The 22,904-nt window shown below is 40.5% G+C and overlaps 1 long non-coding RNA gene across 1 annotated transcript in view; it reads right to left on the bottom strand.

Annotated features, from left to right (window-relative positions):
* The window catches only part of LOC132363644 (uncharacterized), a 121,149-nt gene extending 112,472 nt beyond the window's left edge, over positions 1-8,677 (bottom strand). Inside the window, exon 1 of the long non-coding RNA XR_009502627.1 lies at positions 8,593-8,677. This is a non-coding gene — a long non-coding RNA (uncharacterized LOC132363644). The remainder of the gene's footprint in view (positions 1-8,592) is intronic.
* Positions 8,678-22,904: the final 14,227 nt, after the last annotated feature.

Below are 22,904 nucleotides of genomic sequence, written 5' to 3'. Positions count from 1 at the left end.
GCCAGAACAGGTTGGCCACTGATATGGGGATCCTGATAGTCTGTTGCCACATCAGACTTATGCCCAATTGCCTCACTTCAGCTCTGACCCAGCTGGAAAGGACAATCCTATTGTCTTATGATTCTCCTGCACCAAACCTTTCACCACTTTAAAAAGGAGAGAAACTGATTTGAATTTTAATCTCTCTCCTTTCTTCTTTTTCCAATTCTGACAAAGGTACTAAGGGGAAGCGAAAATTCCTAAAGGTGTTCTTGAAAGATCAGCCTCCAACCAAATGTGTTATCTCAATGTCTGGAATCCTCAGCAGCCATTAAAAATCATGTTGCTAAAGGTTCTTAAAGGCATGGGGGTGGGACAGGGCCTGGGGTCTTGCCCTAAGGCAGCAGGTTTTGTTTTGTTAGAATTTCCCGGCCAAAGCCCACCTGACAATGAGAGCATCTCTGGAGCTCAAGTTTATGTTGAAAATACTTCAGGTTCTACCTGTCCTCACTCATCTGTGGATTTCTGTGAGACCAGGTATAAGGAAACCTTTCCCTCAAACTAATTATGACTTACAGTAATTTGCTAAATTATACCTTTGTAAGCAGAATTGAAACATTTATTTTGGGGGGGGGACCTTCAAGATGGTGGAGGAGTAAGATGTGGAGATTACCTTCCTCCCCACAAATACATCAGAAATACATCTACATGTGGAACAACTCCTACAGAACACCTACTGAACACTGCCAGAAGACCTCAGACTTCCCAAAAGGCAAGAAACTCCCCACATACTGGGGTAGGGTAAAAGAAAAAAGAAAATACAGAGACAAAAGAATAGGGATGGGACCTGCTCCTCTGGGAGGGAGTTGTGAAAGAGGAAACGTTTCCACACACTAGGAAGCCCCTTCACTGGCAGAGATGGAGGGTGGGCGGTGGGGGAAGCTTCGGAGCCACAGAAGAGAGCGCAGCAACAGGGGTGCGAAGGGCAAAGCGGAGAGATTCCTGCACAGAGGATCGGTGCCAACCAGCACTCACCAGACTAAGAGGCTTGTCTGCTCCCGCGCCGGGACGGGTGGGAGCTGGGAGCTGAGGCTCGGGTTTCGGAGGTCAGATCCCAGGGAGAGGACTGGGGTTGGCTGTGTGAACACAGCCTGAAGGCGGCTAGTGCACCACAGCTGGCCAGGAGGGAGTCCAGGAAAAACTCTGGAACTGCCTAAGAGGCAGGAGACAATTGTTTCGGGGTGCACGAGGAGAGGGGATGCAGAGCACCACCTAAACGAGCTCCAGAGACGGGCGCGAGCAGTGGCTATCAGCACTGACCCCAGAGACAGGCATGAAATGCTAAGGCTGCAGCTGCAGCCACCGAGAAGCCTGTGTGCAAGCACAGGTCACTCTCCACACCTCCCCTCCCGGGAGCCTGTGCAGCCTGCCACTGCCAGGGTCCCATGATCCAGGGACAGCTTCCCCGGGAGAACACACGGCACACCTCAGGCTGGTGCAATGTCACGCCGGCCTCTGCCACTGCAGGCTCTTCCTGCATTCCAGTTATAACTACTGTACACTTCCCTCCTCCTGGCCTGAGTGAGCCAGAGCCCCCTAATAAGCCACTGCTTTAACTTCGTCCTGTCTGGGCAGGAACGGAAGCCAGAGGGCAACGTACATACAGAGGCGGGTCCAAATCCAAAGCTGAACCCCAGGAGCTGTGCGAACAAAGAAGAGACAGGGAAATCTCTCCCAGCAGCCTCAGGAGCAGCGGATTAAATCTCCACAATCAACTTGATGTACCCTGCATCTGTGGAATACCTGAACAGACAATGCATCAACCCAAAATTGAGGCGGTGGACTTTGGGAGCAACTGTAGACTTGGGGCTTGCTGTCTGCGACTGACTTGTTTCTGATTTTTATGTTTATCTTAGTATAGTTTTTAGCACTTGTTATCACTGGTGAATTTCTTTATTGGTTTTGTTGCTCTCTTCTTTTATTTATTACTTTTTAAATTTTTTATTTTAATAACTTCAAAAAAATTATTTTATTTTATTTATTTAATTTTTAATTTTTTTTCTTTCTTTTTTTCCTCCCTTTTCTTCTGAGCCAAGTGGCTGACAGGGTATTGGTGCTCCGGCCTGGTGTCAGGACTGAGTCTCTGAGGTGGGAGAGCTGAGTTCAGGACATTGGACCACCAGAAACCTCCCAGCCCCATGTAATATCAATTGGTGAGAGCTCTCCCAGAGAGCGCCATCTCAACCCTAAGACCCAGCTCCACCCAATGCCCAGCAAGCTCCAGTGCTGGATGCCCCATGCCAAATAACTAGTTAGACAGGAACACAACCCCACCCATTAGCAGAGAGACTGCCTAGAATCATACTAAGTTCACAGACACCCCAAAACACACCACCGATGTAGCCCTGCCCACCAGAAAGACAAAATCAAGCCTCACCCACCAGAACACAGGCACCAGTCCCCTCCACCAGGAAACCTACACAAGCCACTAAACGAACCTTACCCACTGGAAGCAGACACCAAACACAATGGGAACTAAAAACCTGCCGCCTGTGAAAAGGAGACCCCAAACACAGTAAGTTAAGCAAAATGGGAAGACAGAGGAATATGCAGCAGATGAAGGAGCAAGGTAAAAATCCACTAGACCAAAAAAATGAAGGGGAAATAGGCAGTCTACCTGAAAAAGAATTCAGAGTAATGATAGTAAAGATGACCCAAAATCTTGGAAATAGAAAGGAGAAAATACAGGAAATATTTAACAAGGACCTAGAAGAAATAAAGAGCAAGCAAACAATGATGAACAACACAATAAATGAAATTAAAAAGTCTCTAGAAGAAATCAACAGCCAAACAACTGAGGCAGAAGAAAGGATAAGTGACCTGGAAGATAAAACAGTGGAAATAACTACCATAGAGCAGAATAAAGAAAAAAGAATGAAAAGAATGGAGGACAGTCTCAGAGACCTCTGGGACAACATTAAACTCACCAACATTTGAATTATAGGGGTTCAAGAAGAAGAAGACAAAAAGAAAGGGTCTGATAAAATATGTGAAGAGATTAGAGTTGAAAATTTCCCTAACATGGGAAAGGATATAGTCAATTAAGTCCAGGAAGTGCAGAGTCCCATACAGGATAAACCCAAGGAGAAGCATGCCAAGACACATATTAATCAAACTAACAAAAATTAAATACAGAGAAAAAATATTAAAAGCAGCAAGGGAAAAACAACAAATAACACACAAGGGAATCCCCATAAGGTTAACAGCTGATCTTTCAGCAGAAACTCTGCAAGCCAGAAGGGTGTGGCAGGACATATTTAAAGTGATGAAAGGGAAAAACCTACAACCAAGATTACTCTACCCAGCAAGGATCTCATTCAGATTTGAGGGAGAAATTAAAATCTTTACAGACAAGCAAAAGCTAAGAGAATTCAGCACCACCAAACCAGCTTTACAACAAATGCTAAAGGAACTTCTCTAGGCAGGAAACACAAGAGAAGGAAAAGACATACAATAACAAATCCCAAACAATTAAGAAAATGGTAATAGGAACATACATATTGATAATTACCTTAAATGTAAATCGATTAAGAGCTCCAAACAAAAGACATAGACAGGCTGAATGCATACAAAAACAAGACCCGTATATATGCTGTATACAAGAGACCCACTTCAGACCTAGGGACACATACAGACTGAAAGTGAGGGGATGGAAAAAGATATTCCATGCCAATGGAAACCAAAAGAAAGCTGGAGTAGCAATTCTCATATCAAACAAAATAGGCTTTAAAATAAAGACTATTACAAGAGACAAAGAAGGACACTACATAATGATCAAGGGAACAATCCAAGAAGAAGATATAACAATTGTAAATAGCTATGCACCCAACATAGGAGCACCTCAATACATTTGAGGTGAAATGGGGAAATCAACAGTAAGGGGAAATCAACAGTAACACAATCATAGGGGACTTTAACACCCCATTTTCACCAATGGACAAACCATCCAAAATGAAAAAATAAGGAAACAGAAACTTTAAATGATACATTAAACAAGATGGACTTAATTGATATTTAGAGGACATTCCATCCAAAAACAACAGAATACGCTTTCTTCTCAAGTGCTCATGGAACATTCTCCAGGACAGATCATAGCTTGGGTCACAAATCAAGCCTTGGTAAATTTAAGAAAATTGAAATCGTATCAAGTATTTTTTCTCACCACAACGCTATGAGACTAGATATCAATTACAGAAAAAAAATCTGCAAAAAATACAAACACATGGAGGCTAAACAATACACCACTAAATAACCAAGAGATCACTGAAGAAATCAAAGAGGAAATAAAAAAATACCTAGAAATAAATGACAATGAAAACACTATGACACAAAACCTATGGGATGCAGCAAAAGCAGTTCTAAGAGGGAAGTTTAGAGCAATAAAATCCTACCTCAAGAAACAAGAAACATCTCAAATAAACAACCTAAGCTTACACTTAAAGCAATTAGAGAAAGAAGAACAAAACACCCCCAAAGTTAGCGGAAGGAAAGAAATCATAAAGATCAGATTAAAAACAAATGAAAAAGAAATGAAGGAAACAATAGCAAAGATCAATAAAACTAAAAGCTGGTTCTTCGAGAAGATAAACAAAATTGATAAACCATTAGCCAGACTCATCAAGAAAAAAAGGGAGAAGACTCAAATCAATAGAATAAGAAATGACAAAGGAGAAGTAACAACTGACACTGCAGAAATACAAAGGACCATGAGAGATTACTACAAGCAACTATATGCCAATAAAATGGACAACCTGGAAGAAATGGACAAATTCTTAGAAAAGCACAACCTTCCGAGACGGAACCAGGAAGAAACAGAAAATATAAACAGACCAATCACAAGCACTGAAATTGAGACTGTGATTAAAAATCTTTCAACAAACAAAAGCCCAGGATCAGATGGCTTCACAGGCGAATTCTATCAAACATTTAGAGAAGAGCTAACACCTATCCTTCTCAAACTCTTCCAAAATATAGCAGAGGGAGGAACACTCCTTAACTCATTCTACAAGGTTACCATCACCCTGATACCGAAACAAGACAAACATGTCACAAAGAAAGAAAACTACAGGCCAATATCACCGATGAACATAGATGCAAAAATCCTCAACAAAATACTAGCAAACAGAATCTAACAGCACATTAAAAGGATAATACACCATGATCAAGTGGGGTTTATCCCAGGAATGCAAGGATTCTTCAGTATATGCAAATCAATCAATGTGATACACCATATTAACAAATTGAAGAAAAAAACCATATGATATCTCAATAGATGCAGAAAAAGCTTTTGACAAAATTCAACACCCATGTATGATAAAAACCTTCCAGAAAGTAGGCACAGAGAAAACTTATCTCAACATAATAAGGGCCATATATGAGAAACCCACAGCCAACATCGTTCTCAATGGTGTAAAACTGAAACCATTTCCTCTAAGGTCAGGAGCAAGAAAAGGTTGTCCACTCTCACCACTATTATTCAACATAGTTTTGGAAGTTTTAGCCATAGCAATCAGAGAAGAAAAAGAAATAAAAGGAATCCAAATCGGAACAGAAGAAGTAAAGCTGTCACTGTTTACAGATGACACAATACTATACATAGAGAATCTTGAAGATGCTACCAGAAAACTACTAGAGCTAATCAATGAATTTGGTAAAGTAGCAGGATACAAAATTAATGCTCAGAAATCTCTTGCATTCCTAAACACTAATGATGAAAAATCTGAAAGAGAAATTAAGGAAACACCCCCATTTACTATTGCAACAAAAAGAATAAAATACCTAGGAATAAACCTACCTAAGGAGACAAAAGACCTACATGCAGAAGACACTGATGAAAGAAATTAAAGTTGATCCAAACAGATGGAGAGATATACCATGTTCCTGGATTGGAAGAACCAACATTGTGAAAATGCCTATACTACTCAAAGCAATCTACAGATTCAATGCAATCCCAATCAAACTACCAAAGGCAATTTTCACAGAACTAGAACAAAAAATTTCACAATTTGTATGAAAACACAAAAGATTCCGAATAGCCAAAGCAATCTTGAGAAGGAAAAACAGAACCGGAGGAATCAGGCTCCTGGACTTCAGACTATACTACAAAGCTACAGTAATCAAGACAGTATGGTACTGGCACAAAAACAGAAATATAGATCAATGGAACAGGATAGAAAGCCCAGAGATAAACCCACACACATATGGTCACCTTATTTTTGTTAAAGGAGGCAAAAATACACAATGCAGAAAAGACAGCCTCTTCAATAAGTGGTGTTGGGAAAATTGGACAGCTACATGTAAAAGAATGAAATTAGAACACTCCCTAACACTATACACAAAAATAAACTCAAAATGGATTAAAGACCTAAATGTATTGCCAGACACTATAAAATTCTTAGAGGAAAACATAGGCAGAACACTCTCTGACATAAATCACAGCAAGATCCTTTTTCACATGTCTCCTAGAGAAATGGAAATAAAAACAAAAATAAACAAATGGGACCTAATGAAACTTCAAAGCTTTTGCACAGCAAAGGAAACCATAAATGAGACGAAAAGACTACCCTCAGAATGGGAGAAAATATTTGTGAATGAAGCAACTGACAGAGGATCAATCTCCCAAGTATACAAGCGGCCCATGCAGCTCAATATCAAAAAAACAAACAACCCAATCCAAAAATGGGCAGAAGATCTAAACACACATTTCTCCAAAGAAGATATACAGATTGCCAACAAACACATGAAAGGATGCTCAACATCACTAATCATTAGAGAAATGCAAATCAAAACTACAATGAGGTATCACCTCACACAAGTCAGAATGGCCATCATCAAAAAATCTAGAAACAATAAATGCTGGAGAGGGTATGTAGAAAAGGGAACCTTCTTGCACTGTTGGTAGGAATGTAAATTGATACAGCCACTATGGAGAACAGTATGGAGGTTCCTTAAAAAACTAAAAATAGAATTACCATATGATCCAGCAATTGCACTACTGGGCATATACCCTGAGAAAACCATAATTCAAAAAGAGTGATGTAAAAAATAAATAAATAAATAAAATAAAAAAGAGTGATGTACCACAATGTTCATTTCAGCACTATTTACAACAGCCAGGTCATGGAAGCAACCTAGATGTCCATCAACAGATGAATGGATAAAGAAGATGTGGCACAGATATACAATGGAATATTACTCAGCCATGAAAAGAAACAAAAATGAGTTATTTGTTGTGAGGTGGAAGGACCTAGAGTCTGTCATACAGAGTGAAGTAAATCAGAAAGAGAAAAACAAATACCGTATGCTAACACTTATATATGGAATCTAAGAAAAAAAAAAGAAAATATGGTTCTGAAGAACCTAGGGGCAAGACGGGAATAAAGATGCAGACCTACTAGAGAATGGACTTGAGGATACGGGGAGGGGGAAGGGTAAGCTGGTACAAAGTGAGAGAGTGGCATGGACATATACACTCTACCAAGTGTAAAATAGATAGCTAGTGGGAAGCAGCTCCATAGCACAGGGAGATCAGCTCAGTGCTTTGTGTTCACTTAGAGGGGTGGGATAGGGAGGGTGGGAAGGAGATGCAAGAGGGAGGTGATATGGAGATATATATATACATCTAGCTGATTCATTTTGTTATACAGCAGAAACTAACACAACATTGTAAAGCAATTATACTCCAATAAAGATGTTTAAAAAAAATAAGCAAAGACATGGGAATGTGTTCACTTCACGCTATTATTATGAAAGGAGCAGCTTACAAATGTAACCCTATGAATATAGGGTATGATTACAAGCTTTACAATCTTGCAAACTAAAAAGATGTACAAGATGAGAAGGAGTAAAAGACCTAATGTCAACATTAGAAGGGGAGATTAAAGGTTAGTTGGGTTTTTTGTTTTTGTTTTTCTAAGTTTTTTTTTGTCTATATACTTTTCTACATTTTCCAAATTTTCTTGAATAGAAATATATTACTTTCTAAAAAATAAAGACTCCCAATAAATGTTATTTTTAAGGTTATTCTCTAAACCAATGAGAGGGTAGCTTCTATTTCCTAATATCAATTCGATAGCAACAGATACTTTTCTATAAATCTCCTTCATTTTGCCATGTTGAGATGAGGCCTAAACAGAAATAGTTCGACCATGCCACACTTTTCTCAAACTAAAATCTTACCCTCATCTTCTTTATCACAAATTTAGAAAACTTATCCAGAAGGGGGAAAAGACACTGCCTAATCAGCTCTGCTTTTTCTCAAAGGTTCTACAGGAAGATTTAATAAAGAGGCTGCCTTGGTCCAAGGGGTCACTTCCTTTGGGAATGCTTTTCTCTCTCCTTGCCCTGACACCAGGAGGGAAATAAATAACAATTGACATTCATACTCAGAGCCTTAGAAGTACTTTTGCAAGTAATAAAAAGAATGCAAAAAGAAACTCTCCAAAATAGTCTGATGCCCTGGTGAAAAACACACCCCCTTACCTAAGCACATTCTAACTTGGTTTACAAGTGGCAGCGAAGGGAATCCCAGAGGCACTGAATAGGGGAACTCACCAAGTCATAGAGCTGACTTTAGGCCAGGCACTGTTATCATCACTTGACGTACAGTATGTAGTCCTTATGACACACTGGTGAGACTGGAAGGAAGGGGACAGGGCACAACCATTAAAAGAATGACGCTACCATTAAGAAGAACATGATACAGTAAGTCCCCTACATATGAACCTTCAAGTTGCAAACTTTCAAAGATGCAAACATGTGTTCTCATGTCCAATCATATAAGTTAGTTCACGTGTCTGGCATACATTGTCACACGCCTGCATCCTCTACAAGTGGTTTTGCTATTGTGTACTTTACTGTACAATACTGTATAGAGTACGGTAGTATGGTACCTTTATTTCAAGCCCAGGATGTCTGCAAGCAAGCTTAAAAGCAACGGTGATGTAGCTGGTACTACTGTACTTTTCAAGGTACCGTACTGTAACATTTAAATGTTTTCTTTATTTTTTGTGTTTGTTTTTTATGTATTATTTGTGTGAAAAGTACTATAAACCTATTACAGTACAGTACTATATAGCCGATTGTGTTAGTTGGGTACCTAGGCTAACTTTGTTGGACTTACAAACAAATTGGACTTATGAATGTGCTCTCAGAACTCGTTCGTATGTAGGGGGCTTACTGTACAACAAAAACTGATTAGAACCTACTAGGCCCAAGATGGAGGAAGATTCGACTTCCAGTAGACCTTGAGCCTCATTATACGCTCATTGTAATACATCAGCTAAGTGACACATCCACAGGCGCCATGACAGTTCCAACGCTGACCACAAAAGGCCAAAAAGTGGGCGGTGGCCCAATTCCTGGAAATCCCCACCCCTTCTCTAAGACAGAATATTCCTCCCACTCATTAGCCTATGAAATTACCCAGCCCCTAAAAACTAATCACCCCTGCACTCCAGGGCCTCTCGCCTTCTGAGACAGCCCACGCTCTCTCTACAAAGTATATATCTCTCTAAATAAACTTGCTTTCACTTTACTATGGCTCACTCTTGAATTCTTTCCTGCACAAAGGCAAGGACCCTCACTTGGAAGCCTGTACCAGGGACTCACCTGAGACCTGGGACATGACCATACCCTCACGTCCCATCTTTCCTACAACACTGGGAGGAAAGTATCGTTACCCATATCAGGGGTCAGCAAACTATAGTGCATAGGCCAAATCGAGCCTATGGCTTGTTTTTGTAAATGAAATTGTATTGGAACACAGCCATGCCCATTTGTTTTTTGTCTATGACTGTTTTCCTACTATAATTGCAGAGTTGAGTATTTACAACAGAGATCGTTTTTCCTGCAAAGCCTAAAATATTTATTATTTGGTCCTTAACAGAAAATGTTTGCCAACCCCTGATCTACATGATACCTATGAGGAAAATGAGGATCAAGGAAGTTCAATAATATCTCAGTGTTGCTCAGCTAATTACTGCCAGGACCAAGATACAAATACATATCTACCTTACTTTTAGCCCATGTTTTTTTCATTTCTCCAAATCAGAACTCAAAGAGTAAGACCCTAACCTCCAACAAAGTATATCATATGTGTGACACATTACAAGCTGAGAAAGATGAAACATGAAAAGCTATGCTATTATTTTTAAGACACATTATGAGACATAACTGTTGGATTCCTTAAACTAAAGAACATTCTACTGTAAGTTACCTTTTTCCTTCAACTTCTAGTACAACTGTACAGTAAAAATTATGAGACAGACCATTTATAAAAATAAACTCATGGAATTTCACATGCAAAATTGCCATTAGGTTTCACTGTATAACTTTCACATTAAAACATTCAAAAATATTTGATGTGTGATATGGTACCACCTCTCTGAACTTGCTAGCTTCCTCCCATCCTAGAGAGAGAGAGGGGAAAGAAAACATGTGCTTAAAATAAAAGCCTAACCTATTCTTCATTTTTAGCATGACTTTTAAATGTCAGTTTCTCTTTCAAATCCTCTTTTGCTTAACTCCTTAACCACTTGATTAGCTGAGGCAGGGGGTTTCGAAGGGATGTTTTCTAGGCGCCTAATGGAAGAAACTGCTCTGGAAGAAATGCTCTCACTGCCCACACCACCTCACCTATTGGTGACGTGAAGGTATGAGGTGTTAAAGATGGAGACCAGAACAGGGTGGCAGGCTGGCTCAAGCCACACCAGGGGCAGCAAAGGCAGATCTTCCCAAGACCCCATTCTTTCCTAGACAGAGTCCAGCAGTTTTATGGAGGAAAAGTAAGGGAAAACCTAGAGGATTTGTCCTTGGTATGCTCAGTGGCAAGGAGGATCTGGTTCATTGATTCTTCCTGTGAATCCCCAAGGAACACATCTGACTCTGTGGAAAGACAACTGCTTTAATGTTTACAAAAAGGCATGAAGATTCAACCATCTTCTGGAAGGAGTCAGCAGAGGCAGAATGAATATAGAGAGCGTTTTAAAGTGACATCCCTACCATGGAAAGAGAAAGGAGGGAGATTAAAACAATGTGGTGGAAGTTAAGAACGGTGAAATAATTTGAAGCCTGTGAAATCTCAAATAAGAGTTCACAGAGGGGGACTTCCCTGGTGGTGCAGTGGTTAAGAATCCGCCTGCCAATGAAGGGGACATGGGTTTGAGCCATGGTCTGGGAAGATCCCACATGCTGCGGAGCAACTAAGCCCGTGCGCCACAACTACTAAGCCTGCGCTCTAGAGCCCGCGAGCCACAACTACTGAGCCTGCATGCCACAACTACTGAAGCCCACACACCTAGAGCCTGTGCTCCGCAACAAGAGAAGCCACCGCAATGACATGCCTGCGCACAGCAACGAAGACCCAACGCAGCCAAAAATGAATAAATAAATAAATAAAATTGAAAACAAAAAACAAAAAAGAGTTCACAGAGGAAGCTACTAACATAAAAGGCAAGTAAGAGCCTCAGTTGCCACTCTAATAATACATTAAGAAGAGTTAGCAACAGACTGAAAATGGAAAGAAATTTCCCCTTAATGTCACTTATTTTTAAACAGTTTCATTAAGGTATAATTGACATACAATAAACTTTACATATTTAAAGAATACCTTTTGAGAAGTCCTGACATATGTATACATCCTTGAAACCATCACTGCAATCAAGTAATGAATATATCCATCACTGTCAAAAGTTTCTCCATGCCCTTCTATAATTCCCTCCTCCCGATACTACCCCTTCTACCCTCAGGCAACCATTGATCTGTCACATAAATTAGTTTGTGTTTCCTAGAAATTTATACAAATGGAACACAGTTTTTGCCTGCTTTCTTTCTCTCAGCACAATTATTTTGAGATTCATCCATATTATAGCTCATAATGCAGCTTTATGCCTCTTTTTGTCTGAGTAATGTTTCATTGTATGGATATACCAAGGTTTGTTTATCCTTTCACCTATTAATGGACATCTCAGTCATATCCAGTTTGGGGTTATGACCATTCATGCTCAAATCTTTGTAGGACATGTACTTTTATTTCTCTTGGTAAACAACTACGAATCAAGTAGCTGGATCACATGGTGCATGTTTGTTTAAATTTTAAAGAAACCATTTAATTTTTCCAAAGTAGTTGTACCATTTTACATTCCTACTAGTATGGGGATTCCAGTGGCTCCCCACCCTCACCGACATTTGGTATGGTTAGTCTTTTTAATTTTAGTCATCCTAATAGATGTGTAGTGGTATTTCTTTGTATTTTTAAATTACATTTCCTAATGACAAATGATGCTGGATATATTTTCATGTGCTTATTTGCCCTCTGCAAATCTTCTTTGGTCAAGTGTCTGTTCATGTCTTTTGCCCATTGTTTAGCTGGGTTGTTTGTGTTCATTTTAATGAAATCCAACTTATCAAGTTATTCTTTTGTGGATTGCATTTTGGTATCAAAGCTAAGAAATCTTTGGCTAACCCGAAGTCACAAAGGTTTTTACTTATGTTTTCTTTTAGAAGATTTATAGTTAGGTCTATGATCCATTTTCATGATTGTATACAGTGTGAGTTGTGGATTTAATGTTTTTTGTGTTCCATATAAATATCCAATTGTTTAAAAGGCTGTTCTTTTTACACTGAATTGCTGTTACACCTTATCAAAAGTCAGTTGTTCATATATATGTGGGTATACTCCCATCCTCTTTTGTTCTGGCCCACTGATCTATTTGTCAATCTTTATATCAACAGCACAGAGCCTTGATTACTGTAGCTTTATAATGAATCTTGAAATTAGATTGTGTTAGTTCTCCAACTTTGTTCTTTTTGTCAAAGTTGTTTTGGCTATATTATATCCTTTGCATTTGCATGTAATTTTAGAATTAGCTTGCTAACTGCTTAGGTTTTGACTGAGATTGTGTTAAATCTATAAATCAATCTGGAAAGAACTGATAACAATACTAAGTAGTTTACTCATGAATATATCTCTTCATTTACCTAGGTGTTCTTTAATTTCTCCCAGCACAGTATTATAGTTTTCAGTATATAGATCTTTCTCATCTTTCGTCAGATTTGTCCCTAAATATTTAATTTTTTGATGCTATTTGAGATCTTTTTATTTCTACTTCTGGTTGTCCCTTGCTAGTATATAGAAATACAATAGAATGTTTTTATTGATCTTGTATCCTGCAAACTTTCTAAACTTACTTGTTATTTCTTGTGGGGTTTTTTGTGGATTCTGTCAGATTTTCTAAATAGTTGATCATGTTGTCTGTAATAAAGGTTTTACTTATTCCTTTCCAATCTAGATGCTTTTTTTATTCATTCTTTCATTTATTTTTGTTCTTATTGTACTGTCTAGAAGCTCCGATACAATGTTTAATAGAATGGTGAGAGCAGAATCTTTGATATTTTCCTGATCTTATTCCTATAGATCATTTTAAAAGTAGATTTTAAAGTAGAAGGAAGAAAAATGCAAGAAGCAGGACAATATCATTCAAGTAAAAAGTTTTAATAAAGGAGGAAAAAAGGACTAGGGCAAGGGAAAAACTAGCAGGTAGGGGCAGGATTTAGATCAATTCTGTGGAAAGTTCAAGCATTGTTCCAGCATTTGGAGGAATGTGATGTAGGTAAACAGTATTTGTAATGTCCATAGCTGGGCACCAGTGCAGACGAGCTATAGAAAGATGCCCACAACCTGACCCCTCTAGTGATCATGGATGTGTCTTTCCAACACAATCTTGCATCATAATGGTGGAGACTCCATTTTGACACTCACAGTAATAATTTATTTACCAGCCAGTGAGATTAAAAATATGCCTCAAATCCTTAGTTGCAATCTCTAGGTTGCTGGGACCTGACCCAACTTTTGGACATTACTGAGAAATAAAAGCACACGTGGATAAAGTGGCCCAAAACGAAGTAAATATATCCACACCCTAGATCCAGCATGAACTTATTTCTTACCCAGCAGAGCTTGATTATTGATTTTTTTCCCCAGTGTTTTACATGATAGTACCCTATGAAAAACAAGTTAAGTTTAAGTTAAAATAATTCTTCTTGGAACTGAATCATCAATCAAAACACAGGCAAAGTCTCCTGCTCTTTGCAGGGATTTTGCTGTATGCATCTCTTTGTATTATGACATGTGACCTCAAACATCATCAATTCGTGTTCATGCAGGCAAGTAAACCTGGTGCTACAAAAGGAGCACTCAACCAGGAATCAGAAGATTTGGACTCTAAGTTCATAAGACTCAAAAAAAAGTAAAAACAAAAAAACACAGAACAAATACAGAGAGGCACACCTGAGCAGTGGGAAAGGACACTGAAATCCCCGGAGTCAGAGGGGGAAGGGAAGAAGACTGAGAATGACGACAGAAGGGGTCATGAATACTTAGGAGATTCACATAAGTGAGATCTGAGAGGTAGAATGGGTGAGGGACTTGGACTCTGTGGTGGGAGAGACATGGGTTTCAATTCGGGCTCTACCACTTCCCGGTCGTGTTAAATTAGGCTTTTTACCTCTCTTCCCTTTGTTTCTCATTCCTTAAATTGGGATGATAATAATGCCTGCCACATAGGGTTTTTGTGTGGCTTAAGTGGTGCCACACAAATGTGCAAATGCCTTATAAATATGTCTGGGTTATGAAAGTAAACTCTGATAACATTATAGCTGGGGTGACCTCATTCACTGAACAAATACTTATTGAGCACCTACCATGTGCTAACACTGTTCCAGGCACTTAGGGTACATTAGAGAACAAAAGAGGAAAATCTCTGCCTTCATGGTGCTTACAGTCTATCAGGGGTGATGAAGAGGGAGCATAATAAATGAATAAATGCTACAGCATGATAAAAAGTAGTAAGGGGCTTCCCTGGTGGCGCAGTGGTTGAGAATCTGCCTGCTAATGCAGGGAACACGGGTTCGAGCCCTGGTCTGGGAAGATCCCACGTGCTACAGAGCAAATAGGCCCGTGAGCCACAATTACTGAGCCTGCGTGTCTGGAGCCTGTGCTCCGCAACAAGAGAGGCCGCGATAGTGAGAGGCCCGCGCACAGCGATGAAGAGTGGCCCCCACTTGCCACAACTAGTGAAAGCCCTCGCACAGAAACGAAGACCCAACATAGCCATAAATTAAAAATAAATAAATAAATAAAAATTTAAAAAAAAAGTAGTAAGTATTCAGAAGGAAAGAAATGGAGCAAGTAAGGTGCCAAGGGGGATTAAGAGCATCATGGCGGCTCAGTTATCATAATAAATGGGATGGTCAGGGCAGGCTTCATTGAGAAGGTAACATTTAAGAAATGGTGAAGTGAGAAAGGCAGTCAGCTCCATGGGAAGAGCATTCCAGGTAGAGGCAACAGCAGTGCGAGGCACTAAAGCAGCAGCATGCCTGGAGGGTTTAAAGAACAACAAGGAGTTCAGTGGAGGGGAGACTTGTAAGGGAAGAGGTTAGGGCCCAGGTCATTAGAGCTCTATGGACCCTGATGACGATCTGGGCTTCGACTCTAAGTGAAATGGGGAGCCATTGGAGGGTTTGGCATAGAGAAGCAGCTTGATCCAATTTATGTCTGAAAGGCTCCTCTGGCTGAGAATAAACTCTAGAGTTACATGGGTGTCAGTAGGGTGGCTACAGCAGTGATAAGGAGTGGGGAGTGGGGTGGGTAACATTAGCTCAGATCCAGGGTAGTAACAGTGAAGTCATGAATAGTATTTTGAGGGTAACACTTCTGAGGAATTTTGGGAAGAACTGTATGTAGAATGTAAGGGCAAGTGAAGAATCATGATGACATGGAGGTGCTTGGCCTGAGTAATGGGAAGGCTGGACTTGCCATCAATGAGACAGGATACAGACTTTAGGAGTTCAATTTGAGGCAGGATAGGCTTGGGATGTCTTTTAGTCATGTCTATTCATTTCCGTGATGCTCAAATGAACTAAAGTATGTAATCTGGATGAATCTTTAAGCTGTACCTATGTAAGGAGGAAGCAGATAGAGTAGGTTGTTCAGGGAGCACGTGCCTGCAGGGAATCCACCTGAGTCCAGAAAATGTGAGGTCACTGCTTCAATCCCATTGCCTATCACCTGCTTCCTCTCTTCACTGTCACTGTTTATACTTAAAAGTATTTACACAGTTATATGAAGCCCCAAGACTTCCAGATTTTCTTTCTACTTTTTCTGTTACATTTCACTTAAAATGTTCATTCCGACCTTATTTCCAAATGTGAAAGGTGCAAGAGTGCGGTTTGGCTGTCACGTGGCAGACAGTGGGAGTCTCGGACCACTTGACAGCTCACGCCCAAGTCATCACTACAAATACCATAGCATGGTTGCCTTCCACAGGGACTGAAGCAGGCACTGTATAAAAGACCATTTCCTTTCTTTTGCCCCCCTCCTCATGCCTGAAGCACCTACATATGCTCTGCTGGGTCTATCATGGGGCAGGGTCCCACTTCAGCAATCTTGTGGAGAGGCTCGCCCTAAGTAATGGTCCAGGGATGTGTAGCACATGTTCCTATCTGCAAGAAGCACCTTAGATGAGACAACCCCATATCCTATCAGCCACACAGATTATTTGAAAAGAGGACCAATCATCTGGCGTTTCCTGACTACCACTGAGGTCTTGAAATCTGAGCAAGGGAAACAGTAACAATGGCGTTTATGGTGTTTCCCACAGCAGTGCTGATAGCCAGTTACTGCTGAGCCGTGTTCTCCGGAGGGCAGCAGATGTGTACCTTTAGGATTCACAACATCAGGAACCAAGGCAATGCCTTCCTGTCTCTCTGTTCTCTTTTAATGTCCTCCTTCTGTAAACCAGGTCTCTGGAGGGCAGATAGCAGACTCTGGGGAACTACCCAGGGAAGCTATGATGCCATTGCTTTATTTCCCCTTCCCTGTGCACTCATTTAAAGACATCTCGTCCCCTGAAAAGCCAATTTCTGACTCATTTTTTTGCCTATCCACCAAAAAAAAATGTTTTTAACATTGTTCATAAGATATTTGCACTGAAGAAAAGCGATAAAAGTCAGAACAAAGTTTGTCCTGAGATTCAAAAGAAATGGGGAAATATAATTCCCAGCTTAAAAACCAAGCTGTTCTTTTGAAATCCATTTGGGCGGGGGGGACATCAATATTCTGCATCAATGCCTTAGTACTTAAAAGGGATATATTGGGCTCTATAATTTAACTGCCAAATCTGACATTCATATCCATCTGGACATTTTTAAAAGGATCCTTGAGCTAGTCAGAATTGGCAGTTGGCTGTGTTATCACACCTGCATATGGCATAGGAGTTTTTTTTTTAATGGGCAAGAGTTAGAGCATGAAAGTATTGCATGATATGCCTTTGCTGAGAACCCACACTTAAACATGTTTGCACATGTGAATAATTATATTTTAAAGCTCTCTGTTAACAAGCCTTTGTTCTTTATTTCCTACAAACCAAATTAGTTGGGGATCCAGTTTATTTTGAAATTATTTGGAAAATGTTTTGGTGTTCTCAAATTTCCTTTGCACCAAAGTTTTGCAAAGTTAAAAGGCAAGCCACAAACCTCCACAACCAGTGAAAGAAAAATGCATAAAACCTACAACAAATTAAATATGATAAACACCCACATAATAGGAGAGTGTAAGTAAATCTTGGGTCTCTAAGTACATGTCGACCTCCATGTGGGATTTAGCTTCCACTCACTGCAGATGAAGAGAATCTTTAATGCTTATATTGATATATCCAGAAAGCCTGACTTCAGAAAGTCCAATTTAGGCTGCCAGGTTTCTCTTTTTACCTTCCCTGAGAGTGCAAGTCTAACTGCACATACCCCAGCACCATCTGGGAGTGAAGCTGTTGTATGATGGGGGATACTCTTTAAGAAGATTTTCAGAGAAAGATCAAAGGCAATGGGAAAGGGAGTCTTCTTACTTGGGAGAGCCCAAGAAATTATCTTCAACTACCTACGTTGCTTCCTTTACCGGAGCTCAGTTTGGGAAAGGCAATGAGATAACCTACAAAAAGCACTTGGGATAGTCTTAATAAGGATGGACCACTGAGTCTGGCCACTCTACTTCTTGAGAGTAATGGTCACTGTGTGAAAAGTCTATACAGAATGGCCACTCATCCCTATGCAGGAGATTCCATATAAACAGCTTTTGGGGAATGCTTTAATAACTTCCAACCACCAATGTGCAAGAGGACATCCAAAAACACATGGAAGATTAAAAATTGTATTTAAAATGCAGGGTGGGGGCCTACAGGCAACTTTTAACTCACATGTGCAGGGTATCTGTGGCTACTTTTGTTGTGCTGGGAATTTCCTGTTCCTCCGTCTCCCCCCTCACCCACCCCTTTTCTGCTTTCCATCTTCCTATTCATCCCCTGAATGGACCAAACATTTCGGACACCAAAAGCCACTTTCACCCTTTTTGTGTAGAAAACTCTTGAAAAATCAGAGCTGCCTAATGTAAAAGACTATAGTCATCACAAACATCATTTGAAAATAAAATTACTTAACTAAATTTGGTTCTTTTGGGTAGATATAAAGCAGATATATGAATTTATAGGATAAAACTCATGCTTGATTTGAACTCCCGAAATAAGTCCAAAAAAATCATTTTATATTTCTTAGCCAGGAGTGAAAACTTGGATGGGCCAAGTGGCAGTACAGAAGATTTTATAATCACCACAAATATGACTTGAACACTCAAGCCTGGGAGGGAAGCGTCCTGGTGGGAATGGTGGGGATAACATTTAGGAAGAGTCATTCTTACCTAGGATCATAAGTTTGGATTGCATAGTTGTTTTCCTATGACTAATTTTTGTTTCTGGTGACAAAAATCCAATTTTTAAATGGAAAGAAAGGCACTCATATTAACATAACATGGCTCAATTCAGCCACTTTATGAACAATCAATGATTGACATGGACATGAATTTATATCTCACACAAATGGATCAGTCAGAATTCAGATAACAAAACCACTTTAGATGTTTTAAGTGGAAGAGGATTTAAAAGGAATTAAATGCTTACAAAGTGGATCGAAGGGCTCTAGGCTGATTTCTGCGTGAGTGACTTATAGAACAACACTGCAGAACCTGCTCACCAGGGACACTCTTCTCCATCATCATCAGGTACCCAGGAAATCAGGGAGTTTCTGTTCCAACTGCAGGCTCTCGTTCCACTGCACCTCTGCTGAGGTCCAGCTCAGCAAAATGGTTACCTTACCTTTTGACATGCGGGAAACTAGAGATAAACACTGGGGCCCCTGAACTGCTTCTACAGGAAAACCATGACTGTGTACCAACGTATGCCTCCATACGTATGCCTCCCAAATAGTGCTCAGACACATTTACTTGGAGGAAGTCAGGTCATTTGAAGACATAGATCAGTAGAAAATAAAATATTTAGTTTCCCAGTTACTATCATGACATAAGGTGGTGGTTCTCAAACTTTGCTGCTTATAGAACTACCTGGGAAGCTTTGAGAATCCAAATACCCAGGCTACACCTCATAACAAGTCAATTTAAATCTCTGGGGCTTCATGTGTTATTTAATAAAAAGCATCACAGGTGATTGTAATGTGTAGCTAGCAGAGACACAAAGCATGGCTTCTCAAACTTCACTGTACACATGAATAATCTGGGTATTTTGTAAAAATGCAGAATCTGATTCAGTTGGTCTGAGTTGGGGCCCAAGATTTTACATTTCTAATAAGCTCTCAGGTGATGCTAAGGCTGAGGCAGATGAGACTCTGAGTAGTAGAGATGCACTGCAGTGGTTCTCAAATTTTAGTGTGCCTCGGAGTCACCTGGAGGGTTTGCTAAAACACAGATTGCTAAGGTCCACTTCCAGAATTTTTGATTCAGTAGGTCTGGAGTAGGGCCTGAGAATTTGAATCTCTAACATGTTCTTAGGTGATGCTGAAGCTGCCTGTTCTGGAGACCACAGCACCACTGACGCAAAGCATGCTACAAGGGGGTTGGAATGATGTTGAGCCAGCCAATTGCTCTATCTGCAACAGATGGCCACCATGTGGAGTTTCTAATGAATTCGAAGATTTTGTATTCCACTTGGATCTAACAGATAGAGAGGAACTCAGAGGAGCAAGTGAAATGCAATTAGTTATGCCAAATCCAGTTACCTTTATCTATCTTCCTTCCATACATGGAATTACTGGTGAGTTAGCTGGGGAGACCTACCTCACAGGAACATATAGCTGGATGGCAGAAACAAGGAAAAGGAAAGAGAATATTAGTTTTCTATCTCAGTAAACAGACAGGACTGTTTATCTCCACATTTTACTCTTTGGATAAGCAAGGGACAATATCTGAATGTTAGATGGATGTCAGAGGTAATCTATCTGTGGCCCATGTGGTTCTCATGGGAAGAAATTTCAAGTGATACCCAACTTACTGATAGTTCATTAGACACACATCAGATGTTGGGTATTTATCTTCACTGCAGTGCACTCTGTGGGGAAATTTTCCTGAATGCATCAACCAATAGCTTTTAAAAAGAGTTTTATCATAAGCTAGGCAAATAAAATTGGTATAAGGCAATAACAGTCTTCAAACAATATGCTTTATTGTAATTTACTATATCAGATAGAGTTTCACTGGTGGCACAGTGGTTGGGAGTCCGCCTGCCAGTGCAGGGGACGTGACTCAAAATTATGGTTTGGGATAATTACTTACAGTTTATTAGGGTACCTCCTATCTCCCCATTTTCACCACTTCTACTTCACATTCACAGGTTACTGGACTCCCAAAATGGAGGTCCAACATTTCACTCATGGTTACTACATAAGCCAAATGAACCTGAGAATACTATGATGATCTGATGCTCCATGACCTCCATTTATTGAGGAATTGAGATAGCTAAGCACCTGAACAACAGCTTTCATTAATAGAGGATGAAAGAACCCCATGTGAGAAGAAAGTTTGACTAGTTGTCCCTGATTCTTTTCTTGAGTTTCAACTCGAAATGTCCACAAAATCGCCCCCTAACTTGCCCCCAGCGGTTTCAAAGCATTTTCTCTGACACTAGTAGAGGGACTATCAAAACCACGGAAATGCAGAGCTTGGGAATGCAAAGACATATACGACAGTGAGCTGTTTTTACTCATAACACTTCTGACACCAGACAAGAGGGTGTGTGTGTGTGTGTGTTTCCCTCATAGCAACCAATTCTGATTCCAGACACCAACTGGGTGTCCAGCAATTCAATTCAGTGCTGACACTAACTGCCCAGAGTTAGCACAGCCCCACAGGTTAAGGGCTCAGTCCCACAAGACCCTTCCCCCACACTTCAGATGCCTGTCTCAAGTCCCAGGACTTCCATTCTTCTGACTGAATGACTCTGCATTGGGATTTCCCACGACCCCCTCTCCTCAGGTTTGATAATTGCTAGAATGGCTCACAGAACTCAGGAGCACACAACTTACATTGACTGGCTTATTATAAAAGGTATAACTCAGGAACGACAAAATGGAAGAGATTTATAGGCAAGGCGTTGGGTGGGGGCTTCCATGCTCTCTTCAGGTGTGCTACCCTCCAGCACATGAATGTGTTCACCAGTTGGAAGCTCCCTGATTCTTATCATTTAGGGAGGGTTTTAAGGAGGTTCCCTTACATAGACATAACTAATTAAGTTATTGGCCATTGGCGATTAACTCAATCTCCAGCTCCTTTCTCCTCCCTGTAGATTGGGGAGTGAGGCTAAATCTTCCAACCTTCAATTGAAAATTAAAGGTTTGGGCTTTCTGGCAACCAGCTCCCATACTGAAACTAGGGGTCCGCCAAGAGTCACCTCCTTAGGACAAAACACATTCCCATCAGCGTTATCACTTAGAAATTCCAAAAGTTTTAGGAGTTCTGAACCAGGAATTGAGGACAAAGACCAAATACCTTTCTATTATACCACATACAGGGTCAACAGCCCTTGAATGTTTTGTAACCAAGTTGTGGAGGCAGGACATGGACATAATAGTATAATGAACAATAAAGAATACGTATCATCATTGAGTACTACTGACTCACTACAGTGTTACAGGCCTTCAGAGAGGAGAGGATTCAATCACCAAGGACTAGGATAACCTGGACCAACCCAACCTCCAAGGTGAGTGTGGAGGTTATTGTATTTACTCTGTCCCAGGCTGGGCGCAGACACACAAAAAGAAAATCCTTGAAGCTCACTTCTTCTGATCTGAGGGACAGTAGGGAAAAGGAGAGAGTGAAATCAGGAATGAAACCCCATGCCTGGATTTTATCATCCCCATTCTCAGTCTGTGCTCCAACCTTGGGGGGGAGGAGAGAGGTGACAGGAAGACAGGAGGAAAGACACTTTAGAAACATTAGATGAGTGACATTGGGAGGTACTGGCCTGCCTTGCTAGTCAGAGTGAAGAGTAGCCTGTAACCCCCTGGAGGAACCCCAGCCTACAATTTGACACTAACACAAATGTAACACAGAAATGGCTGTGTGGGAGAAGGCAGCAAGGAGGAAAGATGTTGCATGAGCATTTCAGTTCACCACACTTTGCACAGGATGTCAAGGAGCCAAGAAGTCCTTGGGGTGGTTCATGAGGAAATGCAGAGGTTCTGAGAGAACCTGCTGAGTGGCAAAGGCACAGGGAGGGATGGAAGATGTCTCTGTGGGCAGGAAATTCAAGATGGCGGCAAGTGAACAGGACCTTGATTGTTGGAAGAATATTCCAAAGAGCCGGACAGGACCAGTCATACTTCAGCAGGAACTCATCAAATGGGCAGACCATTCTGGCCTCTCACTGCAAAGGCCAGCCAAATCCAAAGATCACACACACATGTTTAGTTAGGAAAATAACTTCAAGAAGTTCAGAGAAAAAAATAATGGGAGCATTCCATGATTCTAAGAG

This window comes from Balaenoptera ricei, chromosome 3, assembly GCF_028023285.1.
Source record: "Balaenoptera ricei isolate mBalRic1 chromosome 3, mBalRic1.hap2, whole genome shotgun sequence".
NCBI lineage: Eukaryota > Metazoa > Chordata > Mammalia > Artiodactyla > Balaenopteridae > Balaenoptera > Balaenoptera ricei.
The sequence above is the reverse complement of the archived record's forward strand: the minus strand, read 5'-3'. Positions and strand labels throughout refer to the sequence as shown.